The sequence below is a fragment of the Mixophyes fleayi genome, chromosome 8, assembly GCF_038048845.1.
Source record: "Mixophyes fleayi isolate aMixFle1 chromosome 8, aMixFle1.hap1, whole genome shotgun sequence".
In the NCBI taxonomy this organism is placed as follows: Eukaryota; Metazoa; Chordata; class Amphibia; order Anura; family Limnodynastidae; genus Mixophyes; species Mixophyes fleayi.
In genome coordinates, this window is record NC_134409.1 from 4,190,824 (window position 1) to 4,207,835 (window position 17,012).

The following is a 17,012-nucleotide window of genomic DNA, read 5'->3' on the forward strand; positions in this document are numbered from 1 at the left end:
GTCTCACCATTAGGATATCCGTTACAATTATATACAATGTCCTAACAAGCTGACCCACCTGCAGGCTGTGCTACAGAGAAGATACATTATATCACTGACAAATGTTCTGTTGCAGCCATCTTGATTATCCCCTGGAATATTGTTACAATGTTGCATGCTAATTCTCTATGCTGCCATCACAAGCAGGAAAATACATACCCCATAATCCTTTATTGGTAGCACAGAGGGTAAAGGGGGCATTTCCAATTAGTGCAGTCACCAATATGCAGCACAGTAATATCTAGCAGTTTTATGGATATCACTATCCAAGGATCAAGTTATAACGCTGCTACTAATAAGATCTGTATTCCTACCCGTAAGAGTCTGTATTGTGCATTGTTCTATGCTATCACGCGCCAATTGTGATTGCCACCTGGGGCAAATTGTGCCCACCTTTAGGTCAAGTACCCACACATTAATATACGACAATCCCTTCTTAATCTAACATTCCCCTACATACTGTATATCTAATAGATGGGATCCACCACAGGAAACCCCTTGTTATCTGCATCATCTCCCCGACTGCACCGCTGGTCGTCCACAGAGCTCTATGACCTATGGATGGACCTGGTCCCCCAGCACCAACTCTTAGCTTCAGGTATTAGGACTGTTCCCAGGAATATACATAATGTATATTTCTGGGAATGAAGTTATTCATTTAAAGGAAACATCTGCCTCTTTGGATTCCAGAGGGGGTATTAAAAACCAGAAATAAATTAGTGAAGGTTTTCTATTAAGTCTGATTTATGGGGAGAGGTAAAGTAATTATTGGACATTAAAGGAATAGTTCACCTTGGTGGGGTCCACTCTCCCCCAAATTAGACTTAATCTGGTATCTTATTTGGGTAAGTTACTATTGCAAATATACACTTAAAAAACTGACATACTGCTTTACATGTACTGCGTTGTGATGTTATTTGTACCTGTAGCATCCAGAATTTATAACAAAAACCCCAAAAAAACAGAACTCCTTTGACTACATAAAAAATAAATTCAGTGTCCTGTTCATTCACGTCACGTCAGAGGCTGCACTGCCCCCTACTGGTCGCTCAGCAAGGGGTCTCCACTCTGGGCCTTTTCCTCCTTCACATTGTGATAAATTAAGTACAGACCTCAACTGGGGAACAATAATGAAAAAGGCACAACGTGTGAGATATGTGTGCCAGGCATTAAAAAGCAATCCATTAATTATTGTAGTGTTGAGCGCCTGTACGATGGATCAGGGCAAACACTCCGTGTTCTGTGCCTGGTAGGGGCCCAGTGAGAGACGGGGGAGGGGGCCACTCGCAGCGGCATCCCAGACACTTCAAGAAAAAGCTGTTTAATGTCACTGCCAAAAACCCAGTTATTACATTCCTAAAATATCTCTGGGCTTCTTCTCAACTTGCAAATGCTGCAAAAAAACCCCCACAAAACAAACTTCCATTTTGTCCCAAAATATTTTAAATGTTTCTTAGATGATGAAGTGAGGATGGTGGCACAGTAGTGAGTATTGCTGAGTTATAGTGCAGGGGCCAGGACCCTATTTATGTGGAGTTTGAATGTTGACCTGTGTTTGCGTGGGGGGGTTTCTGCCAGATGTTTGAGTTTCCTCCCACAATCCAACTGGAAATCTGGAAACCTCCCCCCAAAAGTGCTCTCCTGGCAGAAGCAGATGTGACAGATCTCATATTCTCTGTAAAGCGCTGAGCAATATGCAGGAACTATATAAATAAAGGTTAAAGAATAATGCTCAGCAGGAATCCAACAGTAAAGTATAAATACTACAGGCAGAATCTGAGGTAGGAAAGGTAACTGCAAAAATTGCGCTGGCGTTTAACTTTTCAGTAGTGAAGTCAACGGACGGACCCCTTCCCTGGCTTCTGCAAAAAATCCTCTGAGTTCTAAATAATATATCCCTGCCCTATGTATTGTCTGCTATGGGGTTAACAACGTGCAAACAAAGCAGGAATTCCCAGAGGAATACTGGCTCCATAAAGGTTACTGTAAGGTTTTGGACCTGACGGCCTAACCGTAAACACATAGATCACTCCCTGGACTAGAAATGACACATCCACCATCCACAGCTGTTCATTAGTTGACTCTTGCAAGCTGCAAGTACATATTTAATCAGTTATCGTGTCATTGATAGACAATGGGTCGTGTCTACATCCACGTCTGGAGACCTCAGCCAGCGTCTCATCATTGTTGTGTATTTATATGCATACGCCATTCTTACACAGCACTCCGTCCCTGTCCCTAGGAGCTTGCACTCTAAGTACCATACCACACACACACAAACAAAACCCACTGGACCACTCACAAGTCAAATAACCCATCAGTATGATTTTGGAGTGTGGGAGGAAACCGGAGAACCCGGAGGAAACCCACGCAAACATGGGGAGAACATACAAACTCCTCACAGATAAGACATGATCTGAATCACATTCATGGCCGCAGCGCTTTGAAGCATCAATGCTTTAAATGCTAATATTATCCAAACAAACTTTAATAACTTATATGTCTACAACGTACAGAATTTAAAAAAGAAGCTTTTGCAAAGACCTGCAGAATATATATATACATATGGGATAAAGCACTGTGAAGAACAAGGATATATAAAGTAACAGATAGAGCTTAAATACAGAACTATGAGCCAAAATGATTATCTTTATGCTGTAACAGTATCAGGCGTGTTATTCTATGTCATACACCAGAAGTAGTTTTATGACAAGGAATTAAACCATTTTTAGTATTTTAATTAACAATATGTAAAATTCTACCTTAGAAAACGCAATTATTTAATCAGAGAAATGAAACTCTGTCCACCTGTCACAGTTGTGAGAAGGTTCTACAATACGATTCTGCAGGAGGGAGCCCCCGTACAGGGGGTTTTGTGCTGTGTGTACGTCTCACCGAGATGAAAGACAGGTATGAAGAAGAGAAGCTGTAAGTATTGTTCAGAAAGTGTTTGAAGCAATGTAAAGTATGTGTCACTCTTTGAAATGGATAAAGAATGTCCTGACATAACCACCGTAGTGAAAGGTATTATTGTGATGTCAGAGGGTGACAAAATTTAGGGCATTTCACAGATGTTTTTATAACGATTCCCATCACTTATATATTACAGATATATTAGGACTTATTTAGTGATTCCTTTCACTGCATTCGAAACAAAGAACAAGAGAAAACACTGGAGGAAATGGTGCAGGATAGGCTACAATCGTCCTCTATGCAGAGCAACATGTCTTATCCACAAGGAAATATGCAAGAAGAGCGCAAGACAATGACGCCAAGATTGGACTGTGTCATAAGGCGCCTACGTGTGCCAACGTCTTCGATTCACTGTATACAGTCTTTCTGCCCATTTGACAATATAACGGTGAGCCTGGAATATAGACAAAGGGGAATATTTACTAAACTGCGGGTTTGAAAAAGTGGAGATGTTGCCTATAGCAACCAACCAGATTCTAGTTATCATTTATTTAGTACATTCTACAAAATGACAGCTACAATCTGATTGGTTGCTATAGGCAACATCCCCACTCTTTCATACCTGCAGTTTAGTACATATACCCCAAAGTGTCTGATCCAGGATACAATCCTCATTCTCTAATGAAATACAACTGTACTAACACCGGTCCATAATCCCATTCGAAGAAAATAGTTTAAATCATGATTTTTACAGATGATTTGTGAAGTGTGTTGTTCTCAATAAATACAATCAGCCTGACCGGTGCGTTAGAGGGGACCCGGCAATCGTTCCATTATCCTCATTCATTACCAGCCATTGTGACATACTGACCCTTCAAAATCCGCTTCTCTCCCGTTGGGTATTGGATTAAGAGGAATGGAATACAAAGCGTGTTCATGGATAAAGTGCTTTCACTAGGAGCAATTACAGGTCAGTGACCTCTATAATCTCAGACAGAGACGTGGGCTGAGGTGACAACCGATCTGAAGATGGTTGAGCGATAGAATGATGTATCTTCATGTAGCCGTCACCCGTAATGTATAGGAAGTGGAGGCTGCCAATGTGGGGAAGAGTCAGCCTATCAGTTCACTAGGGACTGAGGCACGAGGCACAACACTGGCTCCTGTTTAACTGATTCCCCAAATACAGAATATGGACACTATGTGATAGAACTACAGGGGGTGCTGTGGCTATGGGGGCAAGGCCGCTATATTAGCGTCCGTTTTCTGGGGGTTTCACTGAACATACGCCAGCACCCACACAAGCTCAGAAGGGTAGAGCGAAGACCCATAGAAGATGGATCCACATTCCCGGGACCCTAGTCAGGGGCGAACGCAGGATTTGTGGAGGGGGGTTTCCACACCAGGCCGCCAGTGGGCGTGACCAGCATGCATGGGGGCGTGGCTATAATTTTAGACAGTGCTTGGCTGCTCTCCAACTCTTCCTATGCCCATAATATACATGGGCAATGCTGCGTGCACTACTGTTAGGTGCACGCAGCTCTCCCTTTTCAAGCAGAGCCGGCCACCTCAATTATACAGTGCCCCAGGCTTGGAGGGGGTATCAGGCACTAGGAAACCCCCCTCGGTTTGCCTATGCGAGCCCCAAATTTTTCTATGGAGCACCGCTACGGAATCTTACATCCATGTGATTGGCCCTTTAACCTGCGTTCAACAGAAATAACTTGGACCCCTATAGATACACAGAACATTGATGGCAGATTTAGACCATCGTGTCTACACTTCCCTTAATAATGGTTTATTCTTAGAAAGTGCGCTCATTCCTTAGTTATGTCCCAACTATATCTATGAGTGATACAAGTGGCGACTTAGTTTCCACCCGTCTGCATGTGAACCAAAACTAACACAGAAGCCTCCTCACCATGTACATATCATTTATTATTGTATTATTTTGCAGCCGCATAAAAGTTTTCCCGTTGATCATTAAGGTCGGCTTTAAACAGATACTTTTATCCAGACGTTGTTACATCTCCTGCCCAGGATTAGCTGCGTTCCGCAGCGCACAGCAGATTCACGCCCGATGCCTCAGACAGAGACAAATTGAATTAGCGCTGGGTTACTCACTGTTCCTCTGTAATATTACAGGGTAATGCGATGGATTGGAATTCTTCAAACTCTGCCAAGTTATTTAAAACAATTTCTCTCAGTGATAGAGACAATAAATATAATATACTCTGGTAATATCGCGGAGACACCCTGTAATTCCCAGCAAAATCAACATAAAACTCATCTACAGCAAACTAAGAGCTGTTACCTTGTGTGGCAGCATTATTAGACGGAATATATTATATATTATATTCCGTCTAATAATATAATATATATATAAAATCATCATCATCACCATTTTTTATATAGTGACACTGATTCCACAGCGCTGTACAGAGAACTCACTCACATCAGTCCCTGCCCCATTGGAGCTTACAGTCTAAATTCCCTAATATATACACAGACAGACACACAGACAGACACACAGACTAGGGTCAATTTAATAGCAGCCAATTAACCCACCAGTATGTTTTTGGAGTGTGGGAGGAAACCGGAGCACTCGGAGGAAACCCACACAAACACAGGGAGAACATACAAACTCCACACAGATAAGGCCATGGTCGGGAATTGAACTCATGACCCCAGCGCTGTGAGGCAGAGGTGCTAACCACTGAGCCACACACACTAATTATATATATATATATATATATATATATATATATGCATCCTGCTATACATCACCTCGCTTAGTGTAATGACAGGTCTGGTGTGCGTTTAAAGCTGGAGGTATAATGTGGGAGAACTGTATATAAACAGTATTATCCTTAGTATTATTATGGCAGTACTGGGACCAGGGGCAGGACTCTACATCAGAGGGCCCTATAGATAAATTTAGAGGAGCCTGTCGATACGGTCCGTCCTAGTTATAGGCAATAGCTGAACTGACGCTGTTACAGGGTGTGTGGCGGCTATTTACCCATTGTTTCTGGGCCCCGTAGCCAACACTGACTGTGATTCTCTGTGGCCCCTGGGAAACAGACTTAGGACTGGTACACGCTACAGGTTTTTCAGCCGATTATCAGGCCAAGCAAACGATAAACGACCGTTCGGCACAATATTGCACTACTGTGTACGCTGTAACGATGAACGATCATAGTTCCAAACACATTGTATCGTTTCATTTGATTTTTAAACAGGACTAAAAATCTTGTTCAACGACGGAACGATGTTGTTCCAGTTCTGCAGTGTGTAAGCACTCAGCACTGGCAGTGTCCATAGATCTCTATGCAGTGTGTAAGCACTCAGGACCGGCAGTGTCCATAGATCTCTATGGAGTGTACAGAGTCACCGTCTTTTCAGCCGATGGTCATGACAGATGAAGAGCACAGATCGGACGGTAAATCGTGTAACATGTGTATAGTGTGTACACAGGATTCAGCTGCTGATCAGGACTTTCAGCCAATGGTACAATCGTTACTGATGTTGCATCGAGAGAAGTTTTCTGTAGTGAGTACCCAGCCTTACACATATATAGGGGGCCGGAAATGATTTTGTGGTGTCATTAGTTGCTGTCCCTGTGACTTCCCCGGAGAGGTCTGTTACAGGACCACTAAACCTACATTACAAGTCACCTCCATGAAGCACGAGCCCCGGCACAATCACAAATACATACATGTAAATGTTTCCTGTTCCTGTCATATGTTTAATCTCTTTATTCAGTCTGTGCTGGCAGCAGCACTGATCACTGATCCTGCGTGGCTTCATGCCACGTTACACCAGCGGAGGTGCCAACTGTCCCTAACCCAGGGCCGGTGCCAGGCTGTAATGATGTATCACTGTAACTGATTATCCCTGGAAATGTCCCTATTTTATTTTAATAATGAATTATGCAATGAAATTCCTCTTTTTGCACGTTAGATGTAATTCTTTCCATTCTTATTTTCTGGGCTTTATAACTATATTTATTAAAGATGAGTATTTAAAAAGTAAGAAGGTATAGTAACTAGAGGAGGGATGACAAGATGGGGACTTAAGTGCACTTTCAGAGAGTCCCTGTATGACACAAGCAGCTCTTAATGATCTGATCACTTCTAAGACTGAACGCCATTACTCTCTCCTAATTCTCCTTGATCTCTCGGCTGCATTTGACACCGTTGACCACTCTCTTCTCATACAAACGCTGCAATCCCTAGGTCTTCAAGACACAGTTCTATCCTGGTTCTCATCTTACCTCTCTAAATCGCTCTTTCACTGTTAATTTCTCTGGAGCCACCTCTGCTCCGCTTCCCCTATCAGTTGGAGTACCACAAGGCTCGGTGCTAGGTCCTCTGCTGTTCTCTATCTATACCGCTTCTCTTGGAAATCTAATAAGTTCCTTTGGCTTTCAGTATCATCTCTATGCGGATGATACCCAAATCTATCTATCCTCTCCTGATATCTCGACATCTGTGTTGTCCCGTGTAACTGACTGTCTTTCTGCCATTTCATCTTGGATGGCCTCTCGTCAACTCAAACTTAATCTTTCTAAAACAGAGTTAATAATATTCCCACCCGCCAACAAGAGCATACCTGACATTTCTATCTCTGTTGATAACATGACCATAAATCCCACCCCACAAGCTCGCTGCCTAGGTGTAATCCTTGATTCACGCCTATCCTTTGTTCCCCACATTGACTCTATATCTAAATCATGTTACATACATCTAAAGAACATTTCCAGAATCCGCACATATCTCACACAAGACACTGCTAAAACCTTAATTCATGCACTAATCATCTCCCGCATTGACTATTGCAATTCCCTCCTTACTGGTCTTCCCAAAAACAGACTCAAACCCCTAAAATCTATTTTGCATGCTTCGGCAAGACTGATTTTCCTTGCAAATAGCTATTCCTCTGTTGAATCACTCTGTATGTCTCTACACTGGCTGCCTGTCTTCTACCGAATCCAATATAAAATACTTTTACTAACCTACAAGGCCATCAACAAAGCTGCACCAACATACATCTCCTCTCTTGTCTCAAAATATCTCCCAACTCGGCAACTCCGTTCTGCAAAAGATCTGCGTCTCTCATCCACCCTCATTACATCCTCCCATTCCCGGTTACAGGACTTTTTTCGGGCTGCACCCACTCTGTGGAACTCTCTCCCTCGCACAATAAGACTCTCCTCTGTTCTACAAACTTTCAAGCGTTCTCTGAAAACCTACCTATTCAGACAAGCTTATAATATTCCTCAACCACCATCTTAACCTCACTACCTTTAGCCTGTTACACAATTTCACACAAGACAACTACCCCCGGAATAACATTGTTGTGTGACAGGATCATTTAGCTTATGAGTCACCTTACCTTTGCAGTCTGGCTGGGCCAAGATGCAAAATGTATACTTAACCTCATGTGTCAATCTCCCATTGTCCCATAGATTGTAAGCTTGCGAGCAGGGCCTTCTCACCTCTTTGTCTGTTTTACCCAGTTTGTTTATTAGTTTATTACGTTTGTCCCCAATTGTAAAGCGCTACGGAATATGTTGGCGCTATATAAATAAATGATGATGATGATGATGATGATGCTTATATATTTCTGAGACTTTTAGGGGTCGATTTGGGCAGCACAGTGGCTCAGTGGTTAGCACTTCTGCCTTACAGCACTGGGGTCATAAGTTCGATTCCCGACCATGGCCTTATCTGTATGGAGTTGGTATGTTCTCCCCGTGTTTGCGTGGGTTTCCTCCGGGTGCTCCAGTTTCCTCCCACACTCCAAAAGCATACTGGTAGGTTAATTGGCTTTTAACAAATTGACCCTAGCCTGTATGAGTCTGTGTGTGTGTTAGGGAATTTAGACTGTAAGCTCCAATGGGGCAGGGACTGATGTGAGTGAGTTCTCTGTACAGCGCTGCGGAATTAGTGGCGCTATATAAATAAATGGTGATGATTTAACAAACCTTCTATGGAAGAAACTGGAGTTATATATATAACCTTACAGGATATATATATATATATATAGTTTATTAGACAGTACTAAATAAATCATTTGTGTCTCTTTCAGATAAAAAAAAAAACTACTGTATTTAGGTGTAAAGTACAACGATGACTTCGTCTTATATAGAATCCTGCCCAACTAGTGTCTCTCCAGCTGTGATGGTACTACAAGTCCCAGCTGGCAGTTCCACAATAACCGGCTGTCTACCACTGTTATACAGTGTAGTATTCACATAAATCCAGCGTGTGGAAGGCTATATGCATCTAGCCGGCTGTGCTGACAGTCTGTATCTACACTGCTAAACGGCTTGGAAAAAAAAAAAAAAAAGATCTAAGTAAGCCAAATTTGGCTCAAAATTTAAACAAGGGGATTACAGGAGTCTTAAAAGTAAAAAGCAATTTTACGGAGCCCATTACACGTGCTTTAAAAGTAAAGATCAATTATTACCCTACCTCCAAACTGACAATTTAACTGTAAGTGCAAAGCGTCTCTCTTGGCAAAAGACATTCAATTGCCTCATTAAACTGAATCAGTTCTGCCATTTTTTTGGAAATCACACAATTTTGAGAGAGTCTATAGGAAAATACTCCAGGAGACTTAAACCGGCCAAGAAAAGATTAATAGAAGCATCACCACATGCTCACACCCAGCGATTAGCAGGGCAAGCTGGGGCACATGTCTGGATTATAAAAATAGTAATACTATTAATATGTGTACATCACTGACATTTACCCTGCAGGAATAACTACAGTATCCAAGGTTTGTTTTTTTTTAGGTCTATTAATGGGCTAATTAATGGGGATTTCCTCTGATGGGGGATTTGCATAGTACAACTGAGAAGCTACCACCCATGGGATAATATCCATTTGCACTGGGGACCTCTGCTGGACAGATTGTGTAACAACAGAGAAGGATCCAAGACATTCCTCACATATTGGATTTGTCGGCTCTCGCCCAACTTTACAGAAGGGAAGATATGGTGAAGGGGGCTTGATGGATGGATGGAGACTTGGAGCAAAGGTAAATAGACCATAGATACAAATTGGAAGGTGTAATATTCTGTGCATGCTGTAGAAGACTGAGGACGTGATGGGCACTGGAAGAAAATACCTCCCCATATTTTCCATACTGTTAAAACACGTACAAATGAATTTCATATACGATCAAATCAGAATAGCAAAAGCAATATTTCGTGTTATGCTTTGCTACATATTGCAGAATGAACACACTGGCCAAGTATCTGGACATTTAAAAAAATTGAGGAGGTCAGAAGTCTCCCCATGTACCAAACTAGCAGAACCCCGGGATAGCAGCTGCTCTGAAGATGTTCTCCCCTGACATTCACAGTTTGGTGTAATCCCTCAGTGGAGAACTGAAGAGGGAGTGTTAGAACCTGCGGGTTGGTCAAGTTGCAGCTGGTCCAATTAGCTTTGACCAGGTGCCATGCGCCATCCTGGCTCACTGAAGAGTAACAGCCCAGATTGTGGCAATTTTCCACTGGCAGAATTCACGCACGGACTCTTAGTATTGATGATTATACTTATTCATATTCATTCATGAAAACTTTAATAAAAAATGCTATTTGTCCATCACAGTATTTTGAAAGTATTAACAAATTATTTTTTATCTAGGATACATTATACATTTATTAAAATATTTATACATTATCCCAAATTTAGACCTATCAATCATTTTCATTTTATACACTGATATTACAGTTTAATACGCACATTCACCCCTTGACTTAGGGCTATATCCATTTTAAAACATTATAGTTACAGGGGTAAGGAATGACTATTTTTATAGGTAACACCAAGGTGGCACAGGATTGAAAGCACAGACTGACACCCCCTTAATCTACTAACTATTACAGACTCCCCCCCCCCATATCTACTATTACAGACTCCCCCCATACCTACTATTACAGACCCCCCATATCTACTATTACAGACCCCCCCATATCTACTATTACAGACCCCCCCCATATCTACTATTACAGACTACCCCCCCATATCTACTATTACAGACTCCCCCCCCATATCTACTATTACAGACTCCCCCCCCATATCTACTATTACAGATTCCCCCCCATATCTACTATTACAGACCCCCCCATATTTACTATTACACACCCCCCCATATCTACTATTACAGACCCCCCCATATCTACTATTACAGACTACCCCCCCATATCTACTATTACAGACTCCCCCCATATCTACTATTACAGACCCCCCCATATCTATTACAGACCCCCCCATATCTACTATTGCAGACCCCCCCATATCTACTATTGCAGACCCCCCCATATCTACTATAACAGACTCCCCCCCATATCTACTATTACAGACTTCCCCCCATATCTACTATCATCTATTATAATAGACAAGCAGAAGGAGCTACTAATGTTTCAAGGTCTTTATACCTGGCTACAATGTAACTACCAGGAATGTCATATTCCTTAGGATTGCCATACACCCAACACATTCATATCTTCATATCTGGTCTGAGTGATCTTGAACACTAACTGATTTGATATCCAGGACATTTGCTGTAGAACATGACTGTAATAAGACCCTGGGTATCTTGAGGCCGGGATGAGCGCTGGGATGTAATTTATGGCGTTCACCGAGCGTAGCGTTAAGTGCAGTTGTGATGGAACGGACAGAACGGGTCCTCTGGTGGCTACAACAGATGGACATATCGTAACATAGGAATAGGCAGCCGAGATCCTTTACAGCATCAACATTCATTACGGCTCAGTGTGCTGGATTCACCAGTCACATCCAATAAATTCTTTCTGCTGTTTTTCAAGAGCGAACAATAAATCTGACAGATGACAAATCTGCAGCTAAAACTTTGTGCAGCTCATTACAGCCCTATCTTGGTCCATTCCCATCGCGGCACCAAGTGGTGGCCACATCGGCTCAGACATGACTTCCCCTGTGTTACCGGAGGGGAGAAAGTGGTTATAACCGGGATGTGTCAGGAAGAGACAGATGTAAACAAGGAAGGAACAACGCCGCTGAAATCACCCGTCACTCACAACGTAAGGACAAGACAGAGAACTGACCAAATCCATGTCACCTTCATGAGGAGACAGAAACTAAACATAGAATGTAATTCTCTGCAATAAGTCATTAAAGTGGAATTATCACAATGTATGGATACATACTAATTCAGCAGTATATAATCCTACCCTCAATATCTTCCACCTTAATTACTGTAACCCTTCACTCACGCCCATGAGTAAGCTGGCTCAGCTGCTCGACTAATTATCCTAACTAATGATTGTAGTCACATGTCCGTTTCCTCCAAGACCCAATTTAAAATTCTGCCTCTTACTTTAAACGTCTCCCCAGAAATTTCCTATCTGAGGACAGACTGGGTCGGAGATTTCCAAACTAAGGACAGACTCCTATCATCCTTCCTTATCACCACCTCTCTTTCAAAGGTATCCGTACACTGTGGTAAACACTTCCATTTCATTATAACCTTCATTATATAGTGACTTTATTTTTGGTGTACAAACCCACCCCACCAGCTTGTTGATCTTCAAATTTTACATTCATATGTGACTGATTCATCACTTATAATGTGTAACTTTATCTTTGTAACACTTCCAGTGCTTAATATTACATTGACAGATCTCATGAGCAGGGCTGTCAACTCCCTGTGTGGAATTATGCAATGTAACATATTTAGTAGGGAGAAAGGAATAACGCCTTTTGACATCTGTACATACTAACACTTTATACCTCGGTAAATAATCAGTATTTAAGCATTTATCTCTTGTTTTTAACCATTTCACTAAGTTCTCTCCTAATGTCAATGTAATTTCTATGCAAATGAGAGAAAGAACAAACAGATTCAGCAAAACAAAATTAAAAAAAAGTTCTTCAGCCACTGTAGATCTGGGCAGAGGGTCAAAAAAAGGCTTATTGATAAAAAGCTATTTTGTGCTTTGGCAAATGCAACACGAGTTACCTACGTAAAAATATATTTTATTACAGTTCTTTATATAGTGCCAGGGTACCCTGCAACACAAGGTTTAGAGACCGAAGGAAATTCTTCTTGTGCGATGAGTTGTACGTGCCCCAGTATCCGGGAATGGGAGCAGATAAAGAGTGTGGACAAGAGGTACAGATTTTGGACGAGCAGTGGGATCAGGTTGGGAGATATTTTGAGACAAGAGAAGAGATGGATAATGTTACCCTATTAGACATTTGGGGTCTCTAAATTTGTTCTGGCAGCAAACTGTAGACCCTGTTATTTAAGGCAATATGAAGGTTTATCTCATCAGGTGACCCTGGTCTATAATTTGCCTATTGCAGTTCTCTTAACGACTTTGTATGTGAGCACATGTATTTTACTGTATATCGGATACGGTGAAATAGGGACAACCAATGTAGGGACTGACAGAGCGAGGCCGCAGTAGAAGACCGTTTGGCAATGAAAATAATTTATCTATGATTTAGCCGGGAGGACTCTAGATAACAATTTGAATATGATCTGGTCCTACTCATTGTCCTATAACATAGTTCAATGCAAATTGTGCTACACAAGTCAATCGGTTGCTCTTACACACTTCTCGTCTGAAAAACCTTACCATCCATATTGGTGCTTAGCGATCATGAGACAAGAGAGAGTACCAACATTTCTTTCAGGATATTTGAGCCTCGAACACTCAGCAACAACCATATAATATGTCATAATGCCAAAACCACCTCAATCCAGGTCTGTTCAGCTTTTAGACATGTTTAGCTCTAGATAGGCTACAAACAGAGGTACAAGATGACTCTCCGGGAACCGAAGAAGCTATTAATCTGCACCATTCAGAAGTTCATCATTCTGGCATCAGAGCACTTACAGATGTATGCAACCAGTGGTTTGTTGTTATGTAATAACTACAAGTAGCAGCATGCCCTGCAGGGCCTGATAAGATCCGCTGAGATACGTAGTTCTGTCGCCTACTAGATGCCTACTTCTGTCTTAAAGAAACTCATCTGCAATCATTTCTCCCAAAAACACAATTTCCATCAGCTCCAAACCTCCAATCGACTTATATACATAAACGATAATAAATGAAACTGACTTAATCGTTGGAAGTATATTGTTCAGACACAAAGTGATACATTTGGAATCTCATATTACCTCACTGGGCAGGTACACAGTTGCCATTGAGAGCTGACCTTGATAATCAGACAAGCTGGGTGACCAGTTAACGTCCTAAACCTCCTTGAATCGACGGAAAAGATCAGCAGCACCTAGAACATAAACATTTTACAATCAGCCATCCTGGAAAAACAAGAGGAAATAGTCGAAATACAACTCGGGCTCTGCAGGAGATGAAACAACGTGGTTCTAGATCTCAGAGATAATTGTGAGCGACAGGAACATGACCCCAATGTCTGCTGCAAAATATCCCCCATAGACCACAGCACTGATGTAACTAGAATGTTCCTATTTAACATTTATAATGAAGATTGAGATGGAAAACGGTCTTTTTATAAAATGAATGGTACAAAGATTAAACATCTGGTCAATGTTAATAAGAAACATCTCTTTCTTTAAAACCCAAGTATTGGGTTAATTTCACGTTCTACATTATTTATAAAACATAACAGGAGATGAGCTGTTCCAAGAGAACGCAGTGGGGCACCCAGGGCACATTAAGGGGCGTGCCAACCCCGCACCCTCAGGAGGAGCCCAATTGGGCGTTGAGATGAGAGATGGCGCAGTGCTCAAGTGTAAACGCAAGATCTAAGTCCAACCTTCTATCACCTGATTATTATTCTTTCTTTACATTACATTTTTTTCTCCCAAGATACTGCTCAGTATAGCCTGATTTATGGCGTAAATTAATTGTGAGTGACAGGAGCCACAGGGACAGTTTTGTGCGAGTGAAGCTTTGTATTATAATGCTTAGAGTGAGAGGCAAAAATTAGCTCCATTAAAATATAGGAGGAGAGCAGAAGATCTCCAGATCTTCATGTCCTTTTGTTGAGTGAAAGTGGCCATAGGCCCCTCCGCACAGCAAGGGACACTACTAAAGAGCTGACTTTTCCTTCACTTCAATCGCCTTTCAAATATCCTACTCCAAAAAGTGGAAGTCTCGTTTCCGCACTGCGCCTGGGGGCAAGTCCTCTGTCTACTTTACACACACTCACTAGGAGGATCATGTAGGTTTGGATATATGCCTGATGTCACGCCTAAGATACACATTTCCATAAAGTGCATGAGCACCCAAAGACGCCCACAAATACATCCATATGCACGTTTTGTCGCAAGTTACCCTTATGACTCTTTATGCTTGGAGAGGCGGATGGAAGAGGTGAGCGTGCATGGGTAAGGGCTGCTGCAACAAGACGTAAGGATAGTGGTAATCAGCTGCTCTAGATAACTGCCTCTTATTGGTTGATTGTGGATTGACCCCTCCCACTTTCCCATTTAAGGATACACACTTGTTAGTCCTGACGTATACCTGGCGCACATGCTAGTGTTGTAAAGATGTATGCGACTTCAGATGCGCCTGTCTGAACATATGCGTAGAAATGCTTCTTTTCCTGTTAAAGTACGGGGTGCAATTGCGACTAACACTACGTGATGGACATACAAGTGGCATTTATACAATGTGCATTTCAACCCAGGCTCGAAATCTTGCAAAATAAATGCAGTTGGAATTTTTCCAGGGCAGTTTCCAAAACGGGGATGTGGACACACATCTATGAACGTACGAAGTGGAACAAATAGGTGGATTTGCACAACTGCAATCCTTACATTCTAAGTTTCCCGTGCTGCATGCTTAGCACTTCTGTAAGTGACCTACGCTGTGTAGGGTTGAACTTCTTCAGCGGGTGGACCAAGCCAGCAGCCAATGGGAGAGCTCACTGCAGGAGCCCCCAACAAAATCAGTAGCTCTCACTTCACAGAACAGAGGGAGGGACGGGAGCCCTGTGAACATTTCTGATAGAATCCTTGTGGATTAGTGTCAGTCACTTAAACGTATATTAAAGCAAACCGCTCATTAAGGGATACGTACCATCAAATTTAAATTAAATATAAAGATCATTTGTACAACCTAAATTATTTTAACAACTGGTATAATGTTAAAAACACAAGCAGAAAAAGAATATTGTCATTGATGCAGTTAACTGACAAGGGGCATTCGAAGCCTGTAATCTTGTCTCACTGAGCTTGGGAGGGTACCAGCGACCCCACCCCTCCTATAAAAGGTGTGACCAGACATCAAACCCATCTCAGTGGGACAGTAAGGGCAGTGGCATTAGGTGTACTTACATGGCACTTATCTCAGCTGGAAAAGTACAGCAATTTTACAGCTCACAGCTTGTAATGAGCCCTTTAAATGCTCCGTGTGACGGGGTCTGCTTAAATATAATGGATTTCAATCAGAGAGTGTTGGCATTGAGTGTTCTGGACACACACAGATACATTATATATATGATTTGAGTTGTGCAAATGTGGTTCACTATGCAACACATTTTATTATGCTGTTGTAGCTCTCCAAACAAGTACAGCCCTGTGTGCACCGAGTAGCTTGTTTTCCAATGAATGCAAGAAATAAACCGCTGAAACGTTACATCTTAGATCTGTGTAGGAGAAGGAATGTCATTATACATAATTACTGGACGTGAGAAGTACATTCTGCAGGAATCACTGAGCAGTAAGAACGGGATGTCATGTCAAGGGCATCCATCACCGATCACAGCCGCAAAATTAACCGTTTCTTCTTCTGCACTCACAACAATCCTTGTAATATTTACTTATACTGCCACTGGAGGAAACAGGGGACAACACACTAGCATGTTGTCAGACAGGTCATGGCCCACTTACTAATGTCCGCCCTCCACACGTGTCCTTTCCCCTCTTCATACCTGTGTATTCCACATGCAGTGGGGATGGTTAGACTGAGCTATCTAAATTTGAAGTGGAGCAAGGAGGAGAAGGTCTGGAGGACCTGTGATGTAGGGTAGGGTCAGGGCCCTCAAGCTGAGAAGCCCACCAGGGATTTT

At 42.1% G+C, this 17,012-nt stretch overlaps 1 protein-coding gene across 2 annotated transcripts in view; it reads right to left on the reverse strand.

Moving 5' to 3' along the window:
• The window catches only part of PTPRF (protein tyrosine phosphatase receptor type F), a 513,733-nt gene that overhangs the window by 307,816 nt on the left and 188,905 nt on the right, over window positions 1-17,012 (reverse strand). For both annotated transcript variants that reach the window (XM_075181665.1, XM_075181664.1), the window contains one exon: window positions 14,134-14,246. The gene's annotated coding sequence lies outside the window, so the exon portion shown is untranslated. The remainder of the gene's footprint in view (window positions 1-14,133; window positions 14,247-17,012) is intronic.